The 22,011-nt window shown below is 43.9% G+C and overlaps 1 protein-coding gene across 1 annotated transcript in view; it reads left to right on the top strand.

Moving 5' to 3' along the window:
* Positions 1-22,011, top strand: part of MAP4 (microtubule associated protein 4) — a 257,932-nt gene that overhangs the window by 43,973 nt on the left and 191,948 nt on the right. Inside the window, exon 2 of the mRNA XM_065399719.1 lies at positions 8,136-8,187. The gene's annotated coding sequence lies outside the window, so the exon portion shown is untranslated. The remainder of the gene's footprint in view (positions 1-8,135; positions 8,188-22,011) is intronic.

Genomic DNA, 22,011 nt, shown 5'->3' with positions numbered 1-22,011 from the left:
ACCAAATTCATGGCCATGAAAAACGAGTCATGGACTGTGAAATCTGGTGGTCTCCTCCCCTCTTCCCCCCCCCCCCCCCCCGGTGAAATCTGGTCTTGTGTGCTTTTACAGATTCCATGGGGGGAGACTAACGTTTCTCAAATTGGGGGTCCTGACGCAAAAGGGAGTTGCATGGGGGTCATAAGGCTATTTTAAGGGGGGTCACTTACTTCTGTGCTGCCTTCAGAGCTGGGCGGCCGGAGAGTGGCGGCTGTTGGCCGGGCACCCAGCTCTGAAGGCAGCACCCTGCCAGCAGCAGCGCAGAAGTAAGAGTGGCAATACCATATCATATCACTCTGACTTCTACACTGCTGCCTTCAGAGCTGGGTGGCCGGAGAGTGGCGGCTGCTGACTGAGGGTCCAGCTCTTCAGGCAGCAGCGCAGAAGGAAGGGTGGCAATACCATACCATGCCATCAGCCAGCAGCCACTGTGCTCCAGCTGCCCAGCTCTCAAGGCAACGCTGCCACCACCACCAGGTGCGCAGAAGTATGGGTAGAAGTACCACAACCCTCCCTAGAATAACCTTGTGACCCCCCCCCCCGACAACTTTTTGGGTCAGGACCCCTACAATTATAGCACCGTGAAATTTCAGATTTAAATACTGATATAATGAAATTTATGATTTTTAAAATCCTATGACTGTGAAATTGACCAAAATGAACCGTAAATTTGGTAAGGCCCTACCCATTGGACTAGGTGGTGTACAAATATTAAAAGACACTAAACTCATGGGGATAGGTGCCATCTAATTTAAATGACTAATTATGATCTTTCATGGGATAGGGTGTAGGGAATCCTTATTTTGACCCTGCCTCACCTGTTTTTCTGAATAGCCACTCTCAGCAAGAGGTGGTGGGATATTTCATTAGTAGGTGGCATGGACAACAGCAGCACTACCACCTGGGCACACCATAGGTTTTTTCCTAAACAGACTGTGAAAGCAGCTGCTGCCAAGAAAGAACTAACCCTGGTATGAGAACTGAGGGAAGCAATTGCCATCCTGAATACTAAGGATCTGAAAAATATTTTGCAACATGCTTTAATATAGAGATAAATTGTTAACACATAATTGTTTGAAATATGGATGTAGTTTTGTGACTGTAATACATTAAGAATAAATACATCTTGGTTTACCAAATCTACCCTATGTGCGTCACCATGTACAGTATTATTATAACTTTGCATTAGCTGAGATGGCGTTCATTCTCATTTGGTCTGTTTTACGTTAATGCAGTTTTTAGCATTTTATTTTAACATTGTTTGAATTATGCCACTAGTTAAGGTTACCACAGATGTAGCACATCTCCATTAAGGTAACCCCCCATCTAGCAAGACGAAGATTGTAAATTCCCTCAGGTAGGGATCCACTATCCTACCCTCATCACCACACTATCTGAGAGCCTTCTGGTAGTGCTTTAAAATTAAATGACACGACTAGTGCGTTGTTTGGTTCGTTTTTCTCTTACTCTCCCCAAAGGGAGAATTGTGTGTGCAGCGTAGTATCTTTTTATTTGTTATACTGTAGACCAGGGGTAGCCAACCTGTGGCACGTGTGCTGAAGCCGGCACGTGAGCTGATTTTCAGTGGCACTCACACTGCCTGGGTCCTGGCCACAGGTCCGGGGGGCTCTGCATTTTAATTTAATTTTAAATGAAGCTTCTTAAACATTTGAAAAACCTTGTTTACTTTACATACAACAATAGTTTAGTTATATATTATAGACTTATAGAAAGAGACCTTCTAAAAACGTTAACATGTATTACTGGCATGCGAAACCTTAAATTAGAGTGAATAAATGAAGACTTGGCACATCACTTCTGAAAGGTTGCTGACCCCTGCTGTAGACACTTGTTTGCAGCAACACTTTGTAAGACCAACCTCTGCTTACGAGCAACATTTCCCCTGGGAACACTTTCCCTACTGTGAATTATTGACACTCCCCAAAACAGCAACAGCTGCTTCGGAGCAACGTAGCAAAAGGGCACCGATGTGTTGCTACTAATGAGCGTCTACTGTAGTGTTTTAAAATTCTTCTTATATGTACACGTTGCTATGTCGTCATACTAGGGAAGGCAAGGTCAAAAGTGTGTCATAAGATCTTACTGTTCGACTGGAAAGCACCTAGCAAGTTTTGGATGCTGTAAATGGGTGTGCCTGCCCTGGAGCAACCTCTTCTGGGCTAGTATGGCTCTGCTGAGGTCATCCTCAGTTTCCCTTCCCAGATTCCATAAGAACTCCAGAGTCTGTCTGTCTTCAGTATTATGCTGGTTTATTATCCTATACTGTTTGAATAAAAATAAAGGCTTCAGAGTCCAAATTTCACCCCTACCTGGCTGGAGGAGTTGTCTTTTTATTCCCTTGGAGTCTTCTGTCTGCTCCAGCTCACAGTTCTCCTCCAAGCTGGAGTGTTTGTTCAGTCCTCCTTTCTTAACATAAGAACGGCCATACTGTGTCAGACCAAAGGTCCATCTCTCCCAGTATCCTGTCTCTGAGAGTGGCCAGTGCCAGATGTTTCAGAGGGAATGAGTAGAACAGGGAAATTTTGAGTGGTCCATTCCCTGTCATCCAGCTTCTGGGTTAGGAACACCCAGAGCGTGGGATTGCATCCCTGACCATCTTGACCTATCCACTGATGGACCTATTGTCCATGAATTTATCTAGTTCTTTTTTGAACCTGTTACGCTTTTGGCCTTCACGACATCCCCTGGCAAAGAGTTCCACAGGTTGACTGTGTGTCGTGTGAAGACTTACTTTCTTGTGTATGTTTTAAACCTGCTGCCGATTAATTTAATTGGGTAACCCCTAGTCCTTGTGTTATGTGAAGAGGTAAATAACTCTTCCCTATTCACTTTCTCCATCCCATTCATCATTTTATAGACCTTTGACATATCCCCCCCCCCCCCCCACTTAGTCATGTCTTGTCTAAGCTGAAAAGTCCTCATATGAAACTGTTCCATACCCGAGTCATTTTCGTTGCTCTTCTCTGCATCTTTTCCAATTCTAATTTATGTTTTTTGAGATGAGGATACCAAAACTGCATGCTGTATTCAACATTTGGGGTTACCATGGATTTATATACTTCAGGCTAAGAAGGGTTGTGTTTCCCAAACTTAAACAATTAAGTTTTTGTGCCTCATCAGACTAACCGGCTGGAGAGAGATCACCCCCATTTGTCAGCTAGATGTCTCTAATATCTCTCCCCTGCTCAACTTCCTCTTTCTGCTTAAATAAGGAAGTACCAGGTGGAACAGGCAATCTCCTTGATTATCCCAGGCTGTGAGCTCCTGTCTGACTCTTAAAGGGCTAGTACACTCCTTCACAGACCCTATAGATAAATAGTGATACTAGGCTGTGTCCTCAATTGTTGTAAAATGGTGCAGCTTCATTGAAGTCAGTGAAGCTGTGCTGAAGATCTGGCCCACTATGTGCAGGGGTGCTGTGAGAACCACAAGTTAGAATTTATTGGTTCACTTAATATCTTAACTTCAATGTGAAATAATTGTAGCCTTTGAAAGATCATTCAGTATATTTTCCTAAATGGGTTCAAATTGGTTTCCCTTAGGCATGGGCAAGTCTGATAAAAGCGAAACAGCTATCTAAAACACCACAACAAATTCTACTCTCCGTGAAGTTGGAATTACTGAAAGTGTCCTTCAGCTTTGGGGTGGAATGACATAATTTGTGATGCCTTTTTATTCCTACTTCCTTGTCTGAACAGAAATAAACAATTGTTCATGTTTAGTTGTCTCAATTGAGGGTTTACTAACATAAAAATAAGAGTTCTGCTGTGTGAAAGGTCTTAGAATCCTTTGGGTAATAGCTTTACCAATTAGTGACAGAGAAACCATGCCACAAATATTTCAGTGCCCTTTAGCTCTCACTGGCGTTTCATCAATTGATCATATGATCCCATCCTGCCCTCTGTGACTGGAGACAGAGTGCGACTGTTCCTCAGTTATGCCAAAAATGCAATTCTATAAGAGACCCGAAGTGTCACATATACCTGGTTGCACAACCCGTTGTGACAACATGGATTTACAGGACTTTGAGCCCTGCATGTGAGCATGTGGAAAAAATGCTGTGCAGAGGTATGAAATAATGCAGAGTAGTGATCAAACTGCCTAAAACATCCCCAAAATTTTCATGGTGTAGATTGTCACATGGACACTTCCCTTCTCATTAATGGTCCTACATATCTGTGGCAACTTGAGAAATTGTTTACATAGAAAAATAATGCTGGGAAAGGACTTGGACAGAAAATATCATATTGTCTCTATATAAATCCATGGTACACCCGCATCTTGAATACTGAGTGCATTTGTGATCGCCCCATCTCAAAAAAGATGTATTGGACTTGGAAAAGGTTCAGGAAAGGGCAACAAAAATGATTAGGGGTATGGAATGGCTTCTGTTTGAGGAGAGATTAATAAGACGGGGACTTTTCAGCTTGGAAAAGAGACGACTGGGGGGATATGATAGAGGTCTATAAAATCATGACTGGTATGGAGAAAGTAAATAAGCAAGTGTTGTTTACTCCTTCACATAACACAAGAACTAGGGTCCAACAAATGAAATTAATAGGCAGCAGGTTTAAAACAAACAAAAGGAAGTGTGTTTTTTTTGTTTTTTTTTCACACATCGCACAGTCAGCCTGTGGAACTCCTTGCCAGAGGATGTTGTGAAGGCCAAGACTATAACAAGGTTCAAAAAAGAACTAGATAAATTCATGGAGGATAGGTCCATCAATGGCTATTAGCCGAGATGGGCAGGGATGGTGTCCCTAGCCTCTGTTTGCCAGAAGCTGGGAATGTGCGACAGGGGATGGATCACTTGATGATTACCTATTCTGTTCATTCTCTCTGGGGCACCTGGCATTGGCCACTGTTGGAAGACAGGATACTGGGCCAGATGGACCTTTGGTCTGACCTAGTATGGCCATTCTTAGGTAGTGTTTTTAGCTCTCTTTAATGTGTTAAGGGAGGCATTCTTTTCTAAGTGTTGATCACACTCTGTTTACTTTTGTTCTATATCTTCTTTCTTTACATCTATTTATGTTTGCTTAAGCTGGAAACAAGGAGAGCCAGCACCATTTGGCCAGACTGCTCTCTCTGGACCCCTAGTTATCAGCCACAGTTTGGGAGCCTCTGGCCTAGAACAAAATAGCTTTAATGCTTTTTTCCCCCCAGTGGAAGAATTTGGGCTTTTGGGGCAGCTGAGAGCAAAGGAACACAATATGATGGATGATTTGAAGTATATTGAAGACTATCATTCAGTGCAATTTTCACAGCAAGAAATTACTGCAAATGTATCTTTTTCAAAGAAAATGGGTGAAATTCTGGTTCCATTGAAGTCAGTGGTAAAGCTCCTATTGACTTTAATGGGGCCAAGATATAATCCAGTGATTTAGTCAATCTAATTTATCAGTTCATAACTGTAATATTGCCAGCCCCAAGTACTCAAAAATAATCAGGTTCCACAAAATCATGGAACTTTAAAACATAATTTTGGTTTGTTTTTTTAATGTACATGCTGACTTTTGAATCTTAGAGTACATTTGGATCACATATTCAAGCTCTTCTCTGCAATCATGAGGGCTAGAAATGTACTGTTTTTTCAAATGAAAGTGGAGACTCTAACTTACTTGCACTATTCCAGGATCTACGATTCTAAGATTTTTTTCTGCGAATCATGATAAAATTGTGACACTATTTTGTGAGTGTGTTTTATGTATGAGGGTTCCTGTCAGCTACTACATTGCTGTGAGTCCTCTGTTCTTTCCTCAAGTTCCAGGTGCCTGTCTTGCAGGACTCCTTCCTTCTGAAGAATGAATGTTAATATTCTACATGTACTGGCTAGTAATGTGCACAAGCCATGAGGGTGATACTTTTCTTGATGCTTCTCCCTGAGTACGTCACCACTCAGTTCTCTTATGGTTGTGCCAGTGATGCTGCTTGTGTGCCTTTGTACTAACTTGATTTCTGCTAGCTTATGTTCTGATCCTTCATTGCTCTGGATCAGTTTTATTCTGCACATAGTCACAAGGCAACCGTTGTTGGTGAATGGCTGGTATTGGTCATAAGCACCAGGAGTGCCATGTTAGCAACATTTGTTATTTGACTCTGATTCTGTGTTCTACATGAAGCATGACCCAGAAGACACAAGATTCCAGTATCAATTTACCTTTAGTGATGTCTCTTGCAGCTATTTTGTCTTTAATTTGTTCACTTTCAATTTATTTTATATTTTGTGCATATGTATTGGCAAAATAATAAAACAGCTGATACAGGACTTGGTCAAAAATTAAAGGAGGGTAATATAATTAATGCCAATCAACATGGGTTTATGGAAATAGATTTTGTCTAACGTAATCTCTTCAGAGATCTAGCTTGGTTGATAGAGGTAATAGTGTTGAGGTAATAGACTTCTGTAAGGCATTTGACTTGGTTCTGTATGACATTTTGATTAAGAAACTAGAATGATACAAAATTAACACGGCACATGTTAAATGGATTAAAAACTGGCTAACTGACAAGTCTCAAAATGTAACTGCAAACAGGGAATTGTCATTGAGCGGCTGTGTTTCTGGAGGGGTCCTGCAGAAATTGATTCTTGGCACTCTGCTGTTAATCATTTTAATCAGTGACCTGGTAGAAAACATAATTATTAGTGACCAAGTTTGTAGATGACACAAAGATAGGGGGAAGTGGTTAATGAAGAAGACAGGTCTCTGGCACAGAGTTATCTGGATCATTTGGGCACAAGCAAACAATGTTTCAGTGCAGCCAAATGAAGTCATAAATCTAGGAACTAAGAATGCAGGACATCCATACTGGCTGAGAGGGACTCTACCTTGCGAAGCAGTGACTCTGAAAATACTTGGGGGTTATGCTGGATAATCAGCTGAACATAAGATGATGGTGCAGTGTTGCAGGGAAAAGGGTTAATGTGATTGTTGGATGTATAAACGGAATATTGAGTAGGTGTAAGAAGGTTATATGGCCTCTGTAATAACACTGGTGCAGATGCTACTGAAATATTCTTCCCAGAAGGATGTTGATAAATTGGCAAGGGTTCAGAGGGAAGCCATGAGAATGATTAAAAAATTGGAAAACCTGCTTTATAGTGATATTCAGGGAGCTCGATCTATTTAGGTTAACAAAGATAAGTTTAAGGGCTGATTTGATCAGTCTGTAAGTACTTACATGGGGAACAGGGATTTGATAATAGAGGACTCTTCAGTCTACCAGACAAAGCCATACCAAGATCCAGTGGCTGGAAGTTGAAGCCAGAAAATTCAGACTAGAAATGAGGTGACATTTTTAACAGTGAGGATAATTAACCACTGGAATAATTTACCAAGGCTTGTGGTGGATTCTCCATCACTACACAATTTTAAATCAACGTTGCATGTTTTTCTAACAAAGATGCTCTAGTTCAAACAGGAATTAATTCAGTGAAATCCTGTGGTGTGTGTTATGCAGGAGGTCAGACTAGATCGGTGGCTCTCAAACTTTTTTACTGGTGACCCCTTTCACATAGCAAGTCTCTGAGTGCGACCCCCCGCTTATAAATTAAAAACACTTTTTTATATATTTAACACCATTATAAATGCTGGAGGCAAAGCAAGGTTTGGGGTGGAGGTTGACAGCTCGCGACCCCCCATGTAATAACCTCGCAACCCCCTGAGGGGTCCTGACCCCCAGTTTGAGAACCCCTGGACCAGATGATCTCAATGGTTCCTTCTGGCTTTTTTATGAATGACTTGAACAGTGCTATCTAGCCTTTTATTAGAGGCTACTGTAGAACTTGCTTCCTAGACTGTTACAGTTAGGGTTCAGGGCTGGGTTAGTAACCTAACGTCTGCTTTATTTTGTGTTGTCATTGAGGGATAAAGCAAGCGAGAGGATCCCAGGCCACAGAAATGGGAAAACAGCAAATTAAAATTTAGTAAAATTTCCAGTGGATTAGTTGGTACAAAGCCATGGACTAAAATTTGGGCCGGCCAGCCCTGAGAAAGATCAAAGTCTCTGTGACATCCAAGTAGTTGATTATAACCCTAGCTTCCTTTTTAATTGTGTACTCATTTATTTTACAGAGAAGCCGTTTGTGGAGATTAAGAACACACAAAGGAAACATCTGCTTTTAAGGTATGGAATCACCTCTCATTAAAGATATATTACATATTTGACATCCACAAAATTTTGAAGCAGAATCATTGGTGCACATACTGAAACTTCAGCTGGAAAAACGTAGCCCTAATATGGTGTGTGGAGACTGCTTAGGTTCCCGCTGGAGTTTAGCAGCAAAGCTGGACAGGCAGGTCCAGCTGCTTCAGCTGATTGGGGCTGAAATGGTGAGTGTAGTCTGGCAGAATCTGTAAGTCCTAATGCTAGGCATTGTGTTTGAGACCCTCCCATGGAAGTCTCTGCAGAATGAATATGTGCTGAAAGCATTTTAATGACATGAAATCCTTCCCTCTTCCACCTAAGATCTTCAGTTTTCCTTGTTTTGCTCAGATTCTCAGACTTGAGACTTCTTTATTGCTTCTGGCACCTGCCTCTGGTCAGTTTTAGGTAGCAGAATCTAAATGTGGCCCAAAGAATGTAATGTCTGGCAGTCTGGACCTCTTCCCTTTTCCTGTTTCTTCTATCAGTTTTTTCCTCCTTTACCCCAGCCTGTCTGGTCTCGTGTTGTGTCGTCTGTTTGTTCTGCTGATGCAGAGTTTGAGTGACCCAGTTGTACACGATTCTTTTGCAGGGAAGAGGTGAGTCTGACTTAGCTTGACAGCATGTTTGGATGAAGTAATTAACAAACCTTGAGCTTGTCACTACCCTAGGCTCAAATGCCACACTCGCTGTTCTTGAATAACTGAAGGTGCTGTATAGCCAAACTGCTTCATGGTGGTGCACTGGCTCACATAGCCAAGGGATGATTAAGGGGGTGAGCATATCTGTTCCATGAGACCCTGTGTGCTTTGCATATACTAGCAAATAATTAAGAATAAATAGAATTCTGTAACCATTGACTCCTATTTGTGTTGAGAAGGGCATAGGCTGTAATGTAGGAGTATACATGTGTCAATGGCTAATTTATTGCTAAGTACCTTCATATTGTAAAATGTTACCCATTTTTTTCAAGCCTCTGCTGTTTCTCAGACTTGGAGGTGTTTGGCTAATGTAGTGTTTCTTCCTGTCTTCACCCACATAGTGATACAGATACCAAACAAACCATGCAACATACAAAATTAGTATAAGAGGTCACCATCAAAGTCCATACCTACCTACTATTAACACCCAATGATATCTGAGATACTTTAGTATATAGAATTAGAACAGGAAATAATTCTATGAGGTACTAAATGGTAGATGTTGGATTTTTAATGGCAAACCACTGTACTTGGAATGACTAGTTAAAACTGCCCTCCCCCGGGAAATTCAGTTGTCTCAACTGCATCTTTAAATTGTCTCCACTTCTGTAGGTGTGGCACAAGCTTTATCTTGAATACCTCTTTCTTGGAGGCTCTTAACCAGCTACTAGTGTAGAGGTTGGAAAGGTTTGTCTGATAAATTCACAGTCAAACCAAGTAAAGCTTTCCAGCATCCACTCATAACCTGATATATCACTAAAACTGGCTTTTATCTGATATTGAGTATCACAGCCAAGGTGGATAAAAAAATCAGGTTTTTTAATTTAAATTAAATGTTAATTTTGTAAAAATAAAACTATTTAAAATTAAATTTGAAATTTTGACAACCTATAGTAAGGCTTAAATGTACTATAATTTAAAAAAATTAACTGAAATATTAAAAAAATTAAGCAGCACATGTTTGTCAAGTTTTAAAAAAAGTCAAACCACTGCACTAGTGGAAGTCACTGGCTAAGCACCTGGAACTAGAGTTTGTTGAAGTGCCAAACCAGCTTTTGACAGCAGTAGCATCATCTGCATGTATAGAAAGAATATATTCCTCGTTTCAGTTTATTCAGCTAGTTCATTTCAATGACTAGTTAATTGAAAGTTAAGAAACTAATTGGGAGTTTAAAAAAAAGCATGAAAACTTGTTTTCCTCTTACAGTCTATGAATAAAAAGTAGGTGTGAGAGAATGAGATCTACTAGTTCTTTAACATCTTGAAACACATGGTCACCAGAAACAATCATTTCAGTTCACTAACTACAGATAATACTTCCTTTTATTAACTAAATCAGTTAGTTTTAAATGTAAAACATGTTTTGATAAGCTTTTCATATATATCCAGCACATTTAAGGTATTTTATTTAATTAAAAAACAAACAAAAAACTCTGTATTTTTAATTGAATTTCAGTTTCCATCCAAATAGTGTGGCACAAATTAAAAAAAAACCCTAGTAAAGTAGAACTGCTCAACTCACCATTTTCTAACATAAATAAAACATGTAAAAATTAAGACTGTAGCTTAACTTACATTTATTCATATAACTGCTTAAATAAACATGTATAGATACTGTATATCTTCTTGGTTAGCAAAAAGAAGTACCAAAATTAGTGTGTAAAGGCTGTTTAGTTGCAAATCAACTTGTTTTGATGGTTACCAATGGGAATCAACCTTTCTTGAGGAAAATAACTAAATAGTACAAATACAAAACGAGATTAAAATCAATTATTTAAAAAAACAAGAGTTACTGCTTACTGATTTAAATCTGTGATTTTAAATCTTTGATTTAAATCAATCTACTGTGAACACAGCCAGTTGATTTATTTGGCAGAGAGCCATAATACAAAGGGGAAGCCACCCTACGCTGTTTTCTTCTTTAAAAGCTCTTTGACTAATTGCCAAATACATTGGCTTATCATGCTTGGGAGGGAGATGGGAAGTCATGATGTCTTCTGAATTCAGTTCATGCTTCTCTCTGTGTTTCTGGCCCTGGACATTGTTAAAGGGAGAGCGGTGGTGGAAGGTGGGGCCTTGCCTTTCTAAAGCAGGGATTTAGGAATATAAGCAACTCAGAACAGAGGATGTGGGAGTCTTGACACCCCCCTCTGGACTGCAGCTTTTCCCATTCGAACTTCTGATTAGCAATGATTGAAGCAACTTTGTACCTATCAGGGCATTTTTCTTGCTGGTCAGGAGTCAGTCTGGAATATTACTATTTTTCTTGGTTGTCTCATTGACAATCAGGGCAAAATGTCTTACACTTTTTTCTTTAACCTGCATCTCTTACTGATCAGAGGGTTTTCAATCTCCCCCCTTCTTTTTCTTTGTATAGAAAGCAACCTAGAAATGTAATGTAGACTTGAGGCAGGCTGGCTCAAAGGGTGTTGGCAATATTTGCCATGCCATCACCCCTTTTGATACTTGCTGTTAAATTTTCAGGACATGGAAATCAAGCAGGTGTTTCCCAAAGAGCTTGTTCGGCAGTTAAAAGCATTTCCTGAAACACTTTATCCTGGTAGGTCTAACCCACGCTCATTGGCTCTAGAGTAGTGCCAATAGCCGGATGTGTAAAGTTCACTTCTTTCGGAAGAGCAGCTGAGCCAGAGGCAGCAGGTAGGGTTAGAGGGTGTTGGGGAGGAAGTGCCTTATTATGCACCTTTAATACTGGAGGCTGGTCAGTTATGTCTTAGTACATCATTTCCCATTGCCATTCCCAGTAAAAACAGGGCTTTAAATACTGTTTTGGACTCTTACTTTAGAGAACCAATAAAATTTGAGAGGATGACCAGTTCAAAGCCAACACCTTCTCCCTTGCCCCTTTTATGGCTTTGCAAACATATAAAGCACACTGGTCTTTTGGCCATCTTCTGTGCTTCCTCTAGGAGTGTGAAATATTGATGTTTCTCAGTGGCACTTGTAGTCAAGTGATATGGTGGTATGGCAGATATCTTAAGTAATAAAGAACACTTTTGATTAGAAATAGACTAGTTTATTTTCATCGCCCAACCTGGGAGGAAATGCAAGAAGTAAACACTTTTCACTATTAGTGCCAGTTAACCTGGATTTCTTAAACCTTTGTCTAATAGTCTAAGTTGGTGGAAGTAACGTGGAAATTCGTTTTTTGGAAATGATTAAAAAGTTAACAGTGGACTAAGATTGCTTGCTGGAATGGTACATGATACAGTACATATTTATTCAAAATACTGTGCCAAATAATCTGATAGAATATGGGAAGGAATGGTTCATCTCTCTTCCTAAAGTATAGGTGGAAGTCCTTTATTTTAAGAAAAATGACTTAACCAATTAGCATTGTACTGGATAAAATAATATGTCCAGTCCCTTATCCTTTTCCTTTCAGCGGGAAACTGCTTGTGTCTATGAGCACACAATACCTTGGCTGCCCATTGAGATTCAGTAACTCCCTAGCTATTGCAGTTTTAAGTTCCACAAGGAAGTGAATCATTCTCTCAAAATGCCCACCTGATAACACTGCAAAGGAATCCAAACCTACTTTTGCACCCCTTTCTCTCCAGAAACCTCAACCTTTGTTTTCCAAGTAGTGCCTCATGTTCGGTCCCAATTAAATTTATTTGTTGTCGAGAGAACGGAAATGTAAATACAATGGTGGTTGAAGTGCAGCAGTTACTCCCTTCCTCCTCTCTGCTGGCTTCCTGTCTGCATTTAGGAAGGTGGAAACTGGTCTTTAGCATTAACTGGTTTTGGAAGAAAAAAATCAGACTAGCTAAATTAAGAAGCCATACAGGTTACAAGCACAAGGGAACAACTAGTCTCAAGAATTATTTTTCTGAACTAAAACTGTGCCATCTCTTGACCTTCAGGCTAGTCCCATGCTCCAACCTGACCACAGCCAGTGACTGGCAACACCATCTGGGAATGATTCCCAGGTCTTTGACAAAATGCTGCAGACAAATATCTGTTCTTCGAGTGCTTGCTCATGTCCATTCCATATTAGGGGTGTGTGCTTGCCACATGCACCAGTGCCGGAAGATTTTCCCTCAGCAGTATCCATAGGGGACCGGCTCTGGTGCCCCATGGAGTGGCCCCTGCATGGCACAGTGTAAGGGGCACCTCCAGCTCCCCCCACCCTCAGTTCCTTTTTGCTGCCAGTGACGGTGCTGAAACATCTGCTGCTTCGGCTAGAGTTGTTTCATTCTCTGTTCTTGTGAACTTTGAAAACCTGTAAAATAGTTGTATATAGTTAGTAGTTTCTTAGTTACCCTTAGTAGTAGTTCTCAACTTTTCGTTAGTCCCAAATGGGACTGGACTGGGGCATGCCCCAGTCCCCAGGCTTTAAGCTCTGTGATCGCTGCAAACGGCCTGTGCCCGTCAGTGATCCACATATCAGCTGCCTAAGGTGCTTAGGCAATGGGCACATCAGTGACAAGTGCCGTATCTGCAAGTCCTTCAAACCTAGGACGAAGAAGGAGCGCCATATCTGTCTGAAAGTGCTCCTAATGGAGTCGACACTTGCTCCGGCACTGGGGCAACGGTCCGACTCCGCACCGAGCACTGCATCTCCATGCGCAGTGCTCCGCCGGTGCTGTCCGCTAGCTGGCACCGGTCCCCCTCCATGGCTCCGGGGAAGAAGCCGAAAAGGGTTGGGAGGGGAAGACTCCTACCTTCCGTAAGGGAAAGGAGAGGGCTGGGGGTGAGCCACTACCTGTGCCAGGCAGCTCAACACCCCCTTCGGGAAGTCGGGCCCCAGCTCAAGTCAAGCGGTGCAACCCATCCCATGCTTTGCCTGCGACCCCAGATAGCGGTGCAGGCCCTAGCCAGCGTCAGGTGCCATTGACGCCCAAAGCTCTTTGAGCGGCTCAAGAGATCCTATATCAGAGGGGTAGCCGTGTTAGTCTGGATCTGTAAAAAGTGACAGAGTGTCCTGTGGCACCTTATAGACTAACAGACATATTGGAGCATAAGCTTTCGTGGGTGAATACCCACTTTGTCATCTGACGAAGTGGGTATTCACCCACGAAAGCTCATGCTCCAATACGTCTGTTAGTCTGTAAGGTGCCACAGGACTCTTTGTCGCTTTTTTCAAGAGATCCTGACGCTCCTGGTGCTGCCCACACCAGCTGTAGCGGTACCCCGGTCTCGGGGAAAACCTGTGTTGGGACCTATGCGTGTGTCCCCACCTCAGCAGTACCGACGCCCACCCGAAGCCGTCATGCCTCAGGACTGGAGAGACAGGCTCAGCAGAGCCCTCTTCGGTCCCCACACCGCAGGCACCTATCGAGGTACTTGAGGCATACTTCGCCAGTAGATTGGCACAGACCCTCCGAGGCACACGCCACACAGCAAGAACTCTGGGACCGATCCGGACCGTCTTCAAGGGCCTGGTACCGATCCCAGGACCGATCGGGCACCAGAGACTGCCGATCGCTGGGCCATCATCGCCTGTCTCCAAGAAGGAGGTTGCGGCTCGGAGCGAGGTTCCCTGAGTCTGGGAGAAGAGCCAGTACTAGCGGTGCCGACTACATTATTGGCACCAAAACCTGTCCCATTGCCCCAGGCGTAGTGGCTGGCGCCATATCATCTGTGGAACCCTTGGGGGTTCACCCAACCTTCCCAGGCTGCCCGATCAGTGTCGGGAGCCTTAGAGAGGCCAGTGGCCTCGGTATCCCATCCCCCTGCGGTGCTTGAGTCTTCGGGGGGTAAGATGCCTCAGGTCCAGGAGGACTCAAGGGAGAAAGCTGCTGGACCACCAATGGAAGTGGAAGTTCCCGTGGCATTGTCATCGCCGGATGAGGCTATCATGAGGCCCCCTCACCCGGTTCCTCAGGATGACGCCAAAACGCACCAGGAACTTTTGCCCAGAGCGTTCCTGCCACTGGAAAGGTTCCACACGATGGTGAACCTCATCGCAGAAGTCTCCGTGTTCCCTCTGACTACAGCTAGGGTCTGTCTGCGCCTGTTGGCCTACATGGCAGCGTGCACTTACGTGGTCCACCATGCCAGGCTCCAGATGTGACCCCTGCAGTAATGGCTGGCAATGGTCTATTCCCAGTCCCGAGACCCCCTGGAGAATATCGTTACCATTCCCTAGGTGATACTTACCTCGCTGAGATGGTGGACCAACTGCAGGACAGTCCTAGAAGGGGTTCTGTTTGACAAGCCTCCTGACTCCATCGAGTTGGTGTCGGAAGCCTCAGACCTCGGCTGGGGGGCACATCTTGGCAACCTCCGGACATGGGGATGTGGTCCCTGGAGGAGGCGCGGTTACACATAAATGTCAAAGAGCTTCGAGTAGTCTGGCTGGCGTGCGGAGTCTTCTTGCCACAACTGTCGGGCAAGGTGGTACGAGTCCTGATGGACAACACAGCCTCGATGTTCTACATCAACAGGCAAGGGGGAGCGCGCTCGTTGGCTCTGTCAGAAGGCGCTCCGTCTGTGGGACTTAATCAGCCATGAAATCTACCTGGAAGCTTGTCACCTTCACGGTGTCAGGAATATGCTGGGAGACCAGCTCAGCAGGGTCTTCTCCTCTCACCACAAGTGGTCCCTCCATCCAGAGGTAGCCTGCATGATCTACCAAAGGTGGGGAACTCCCCAAGTGGACCTGTTCGCTACAAGACAGAACAGGAAATGCCACCGGGTTTGTTCTCGACAGGGTCTGAGCAAGGGCTCCCTCTCCGATGCCTTCCTCCTGTCATGGTCAGGGAGCCTGATGTACGCATTTCCTCCGATTCCACTCATCAGCAGGGCCCTGCAAAGATCGAGAGACCAGGCGCAGGTTATCATGATTGCCCCGATGTGGCCTCACCAGCATTGGTTCAGCACACCCATGAGCCTGTCAGCAGCACCTCCCTGGCCCCTGCCCAACCAACCGGACCTGCTGTCACAGGACCACGGTTGGTTCTTACACCCCAACCTCGGGTCCCTCCACCTCTTGGCATGGATGCTGCGTGGCTGAACGTGGAGGAGCGGACCTGTTCGGAAGAAGTCCAACAGGTCCTCCTGGGAAGTTGAGGAAGCCCTCAACTAGACTGACTTACCTGGCCATAAATGGGTGCTACCATTTATCACAGGGCTGGAGAGACTCTTCCCACAGGTATGGGCTCCCATCCTGCAGTGGGATCTTAACTTGGTCCTCTCTATGCTCACTGGCCTGCCCTTTGAACTGCTGGGTTCCTGCTCCCTTTCCCATCTGTCGTGGAAGGTCGCATTCCTGGTGGCGGTAACGTCAGCGAGATGGGTCTCTGAAATTAAAGTCTTGATCTCAGAACCGTCATACACGGTCTTCTACAAAGATAAGATTCAGTTACGACCTCACCCGGCCTTCCTGCCAAAGATGGTCTCCACCTTCCATATGAACCAGGACATCTTCCTCCTGGTGTTCTGTCCCAAACTGCACAAGACCAGTGAAGAGAGGTGTCTTCACGCCCTGGATGCCGGAGGGCCTTGGCTTTTTACTTAGAATATACCAAGCTTTTCCGTAAATCGATTCAACTCTTCATCACTACAGCAGATAGGATGAAGGGTCATCCAGTGTCCTCTCAGAGGATTTCCATTTGGATCTCCTTGTGCATAAGGACCTGTTATGACCTGGCGGGTTTCCACTGCCACCGATTGTCAGAGCCCACTCGACGAGAGCTCAAGCATCTTCAGGGGCCTTCCTGGTGCACATCCAGGACATCTGTAGAGCCGCAACATGATCCTCTGTCCTCATTTTATCGCTCATTATGCCATCACTCAGCAGGCCAGAGACGACGTTTGTTTCGGCAGAGCTGTGTTGCAATCTATACGTCCGTGAACTCCTACCCACCTCCAGGGGTACTGCTTTGGAGTCACCTAATGTGGAATGGACATGAGCAAGCACTTGAAGAAGAAAAGACAGTTACCTTTTCCGTAACTGGTGTTCTTCAAGATGTGTTGCTCATGTCCATTCCATGACCTGCCCTCCTTCCCCACTGTTGGAATTTCTGGCAAGAAGGAACTGAGGGTGGGGGGAGCCGGCGGTGACCCTTATACTGCACCATGTGGGCGCCACTCCAGGGGGCGCCAGAGCCGATCCCCTATGGATAGTGCTGAGGGAAAAACTTCCGGCACCAGTGCATGTGGCGAGTACACACACCTAATATGGAATGGACATGAGCAACACATCTCGAAGAACACCAGTTATGGAAAAGATAACTGTCTTCCCACTTGCATGCCCTTGAAACCTGCATGCATCCTCTGGATGTGGTGCTCTGTGCAAATTCTTTTCATGTTAATTATTCATTCTTCTCCTGTTTGTCTGCTGATTTTTAGTATATTTCCCTGAGACACAAGCCTAGAGCAAATTTTATACAAAATTAAATTAGTAGCTGTGTGTATCTAATATTATTTCTATTGGATGGTAACAGTGTCTAATATTGGGCTTGTTCCAAGCAGGCAGGAATTTACCTGTAAAAGATTTTACCTCTAAAGCAACCAAAAATAGGTCATCGGTGGGCAGGGTCGAACTTGGGACCTCTGGAGCTAAGTGCACGAGCCGCTATGGCATGAGGTAAAATCCAAGTGGCCCTTAGCTAAGGCCTGGTCCACACTAACCCCCCACTTCGAACTAAGATACGCAACTTCAGCTATGTGAATAACGTAGCTGAAGTCGAAGTACCTTAGTTCGAACTTACCGCGGGTCCAGACGCGGCAGGCAGGCTCCCCCGTCGACTGCGCGTACTCCTCTCGCGGAGCAGGAGTACCGGCGTCGATGGCGAACACTTCCGGGATCGATTTATCGCGTCTAGACAAGACGCGATAAATCAATCCCAGAAGATCGATTGCTTACCGCCGGACCCGGAGGTAAGTATAGACGTACCCTTTGGGTTTAGAGCAGACTCATTACTCTCTCTCCAGGTGGTCTCCATGCCACTAGATGGGACACAGCACCACACCCAGGAGGTTTGTGAGTTACACCTATACTAGACTGGGATGAGTTAACCCCTCCTGACAGGCCAAGACAATTCAAAATTTAATGCAGGCCTGTGCTGCCAGAGTTCTGTTCTGATTCCAGATTTCTAGGTGCAGCATGGGAACTGTTCTGTAAGATTCTGTTACTTTAAAGTATTCAGTGTTTTCTCTCTGTCCCCCATCTCTTATATGCCTTTCATCTAGCCCAACCTTTTGACTGACCAAATAGGTGGGGTAGCAGCAAGTGGCTGCCAAGGTAGTTCCAGAGGCTGCCATGAGCTTAGAGCAGCACTAACACTTTGAGGGAGCAGTAGTGTTTTCTGGAGGTTCTCTTTACTTCTTGCATGACCCACCACTTTCTATCATCACTGGCTAGTGCTTCTGCACCTAACATTGCTGCTCCCTTTTCAGAACTGATGAGTTCTACCAAGGCTTTGTGGCATTTGGCCAGCCACATGGCAGGATTTAGCTCAAGGGAAAATCCTCAGGATCCTCTTTAAGAATAAATGTCATGTGACCACTCCAAGCGTATTCTTCTGCTAGAGGCAGAATTAAATCAGCACACTGGTGGCGAGTAGATGCAACAGTTTGTTATATTTAGATGTCTTTACTTACTAGTCAGAGGGATTAAACTAGAAGTCCCAGGCTAGAACAGAAGACCTTGACTATTTTACAGCTGGCATGTTTTCTTTCAGTTTACTTAGTGTTCAGTTTAGTGCTTTCTCAAGGTGAAAGTGCATTCAGAATGCCCTTTTGTGATGCAAGGATCAGTTGAGCAGGGTTATGAAAGGAGGCACTACCTCAATCTCTAACAGAGTTGCCTGTGTCAGTGAGTACTGGCACAGATGCCTGCTTGTGTGACCTCAGGTGTGGGTCTGGATATGAGACAGACTCTGGAATACACAGCAGTGGATGCTGAGGTAAATCTTAACTTGGGAGAAAGCCCCTTGCTGGGAGAGAAATTTGGTCTGTTTTGCTTTGTGGTCCTAGTTTTGCATATTGATATTGGAAAGGGAACACATGGGTAAGCTTTTTTTCCAACCTGTGAGAAGAGGATTTACATACTGTGGGAGTTTTAGGTGATAGCTGTATAATCCTTGATAGTTTCAGGGTGCCCCAATGGACTCCTATTTCTACTTCATCTCTGACTCTGAAGCTAAACCATTGCTCCCACTTCCCGTCTGTGCTGAAGCAGTAATGTTGTGGAAGGGTGATGCCCCCTTTTTTTGTCATGAAGAGAATGTTTTATTCCCAGCTTTCTTGGGAAGACATTTTTCAGAGCAGTTGTGACTGGAGAGAGACTTGAGTTCTACTCACAGCCTCCACAAGTGCCCAGCAGCTCATGAAATGTTGCAAGCTGCATGATTTTAAACACTTTTTACAAGAACAAATAGGTCCAGCTGTCTCTTTGCATTTTTAAATTAGGATATTTGTGCCTAAATGTAAATAGTTTTCTCTGACAAACGATGCAAGCAGCAGTGGCCATCAGCATGGGGTGTTTCTAGAACAGCTAATTTTTATTTAATTATTCACCTGGCATCAAGTTGAAAGACATAAATTAAACACATTAATTTACTTGCAATATATGGTACAAATAGCCTGCCTCGTTGTGACATCCAAATCAGCTGTGATTACATATTGATAGTCCAAAATCAGAGACGCTTCTGTAGAAATGTTACTTGGACCATGCTCTGAAGATCAAGTTTAGAAGGAACAAGTTTTACAGATGCAAATCCTCTGGAAATACCCTGCCTCCAGTCCAAAAGTACCTGACTAGGCACTTTGCAAATATGTCTTCGCTGTCTCAAAACTGCATAGGAAGAGAAGTGGTCTTTAGGTCTTGGACATTAGGAAAAAGTTCCTAACTGTCAGGGTGGTTAAACACTGGAATAAATTGCCTAGGGAGGTTGTGGAATCTCCATATCTGGAGATATTTAAGAGTAGGTTAGAAAAATGTCTATCAGGGATGGTCTAGACAGTATTTGGCCCTGCCATGAGGGCAGGGGACTGGACTCGATGACCTCTTGAGGTCCCTTGCAGTCCTAGAATCTATGAATCTATGGTAGCCAGGCTGGAAATCTCATAGGGCTCCTTACATTGGAGCCAGCATATTGAATAAGCACTTGGAAACAGATGAAGTTATTGCATTTCGCCAATCAGTTGTGTAATGTGCTTGCTCTAAATCACTTTGCTTAGCAGAAAGGTCACCGCATTCTGCACTAGCTGATGCTTTAATATTGTCTTCAGGTGATACATGTAGACCAGTGGTTCTCAACCTTTCCCATACCAGGTCCCTTTCGCCCCTTCCTCCCCCCCCCCCCCCCCCGCTCCACATTTAGCCATATGAGAGGGACAGGGTGGTTCTTAACCTTTCCCATACCAGGCCCCTTCTAGGTCTCCCCATTTAGCCATATGAGAGGGACAGGGTGGTCATGAACCCCTGGCATCTGTTCGACTCCAAGGTCAAGAACCTTGATGTAGGCTACAGTCAAGGCTGCACTGGTCAAGAAAGGACTTGTTGAATGTGGTTGCTGCTGCTACTACTTGTGCATCTAGCTGTGTCAGTCTCAAATTACCCTTCATGCCCTAATCTAGTTTTTTTTTGTAATGTGTATCTGTTTTGGCTAGGGGTGTGCTTTTTACTGAAAGTTATATTGATACAATCCCCAGTGTAGATGCGGTTATATTGTATAAAGGTGTATAACAAGGCAAACTGCCCCTTTAAGGACCAGGGGGGCTGAAGAGCAGGCAGCCCTGTTCTGGAGAGGAGACCAAAAGGCAGGTTCTGGGCATCATCTGACTCATCTGGACAAGATCTAGGGATTGGATCTGATTCCCTACTAGGGGATATAAAGGAAGGCTCAGCTTCATGAGGGAGACTGGGACCAGGGGAGGGCTGGGAGTACACTCTCCTGTGGCTGTAACAGAAGGCTGCTAGTGGAAGGGCAAGCTCTGTGGACCCCTCTTCCCCCTCCCCCCTGCTAAGAAAGGGCCAGACCATTAAGCTAGTGGAGGCCAGAGGGGCCCCCACAATCTGTGTTAAGTAAACAGAAACCTGAGGTAAGGACTACAAACTGAACTGGACGTGGCCAATTGTTTGTCCCTGGCTGGTGCTTGGGTACCCCAACCTGCATGGTGCTTTATGCTGATATAGTTAAAGCAATGCAACTTTTGTGTCTCGACAAAAGCCTTGACTGCCTCTACCCAGCTGCCAAACATCCAGCCTTTCCCACTGACCATTTCTATGGCTTATCATTACAAATATCTGCAGCATGTTGAAATCTGAAAATGTGGGTGCAACATAAAATGAAATTTTTCAAAACAACATAGGCAGCCATGCTGATTTTATTTTTCTACTTAAGTCTGAAAATCATCATTTAAAAACATTAAATGAAGATGCTGCAGAATTTCTTGTCTGGCATACTGTATTGCTCCAAGTTCCAGTAGATCCCATAGATCCTTAACTACAGCCATCTCAGTCTACATGTTGAACAGGAGAGGCTACAAAACAGACCGTCTGGGGGTTAGCAGAGTCCTTGTGGGTAATATCCACCACTTCCTTATTATACCTCTTTAAAATGAAAGATCAGAGGCACAGAATAACAATCCCACTCGCTCCTGCAAGATCATTTCAGGCAGGTTTGAATTGTTTCTGCACCCTGAAAAAGGTTTTAACTTTAAAAAAACAAATTTAAATGTTGTAAATTCCTTAATCTATAAGAATCTGGACAGCTGTATTACCAGTCCCTGTTGTTCAAAAATAGTTGTTGGGTCCCCCCCAAAATCATGATTTGCTTAGAAATCCAGGAGACATTGTGTTTCTTTGTCTTTGTTTTTTTAATTTGAGACTGTAGTCTTTATATATCTAAGTTTTCTCTACAACCAAGGAAGGTAGAAACTCACTAGATTTATATAAATGAAAGCTGAGCTTCTGAAGTAATCTCATGACTCAAGGAGTTGGGGCTTTAGGAGAAACACCAAATATTGCAAGACTTGTGATAAAGGGGGAGGAGTTGAGAACATTAGCATAATGTCAGCTGAGCAAAAATATTGCCAGAAAAAGACTAAAGTAAGTTTTGTAACCAAACTTTCCCCTTTCCAAAACACCCATGCACCCAGTAGTTGTTTTCTCCGGGTTAAGATAAAGATA

The sequence above is a fragment of the Emys orbicularis genome, chromosome 2 (genome assembly GCF_028017835.1).
Source record: "Emys orbicularis isolate rEmyOrb1 chromosome 2, rEmyOrb1.hap1, whole genome shotgun sequence".
NCBI classification, from domain to species: domain Eukaryota; kingdom Metazoa; phylum Chordata; order Testudines; family Emydidae; genus Emys; species Emys orbicularis.
The sequence above is the reverse complement of the archived record's forward strand: the minus strand, read 5'-3'. Positions and strand labels throughout refer to the sequence as shown.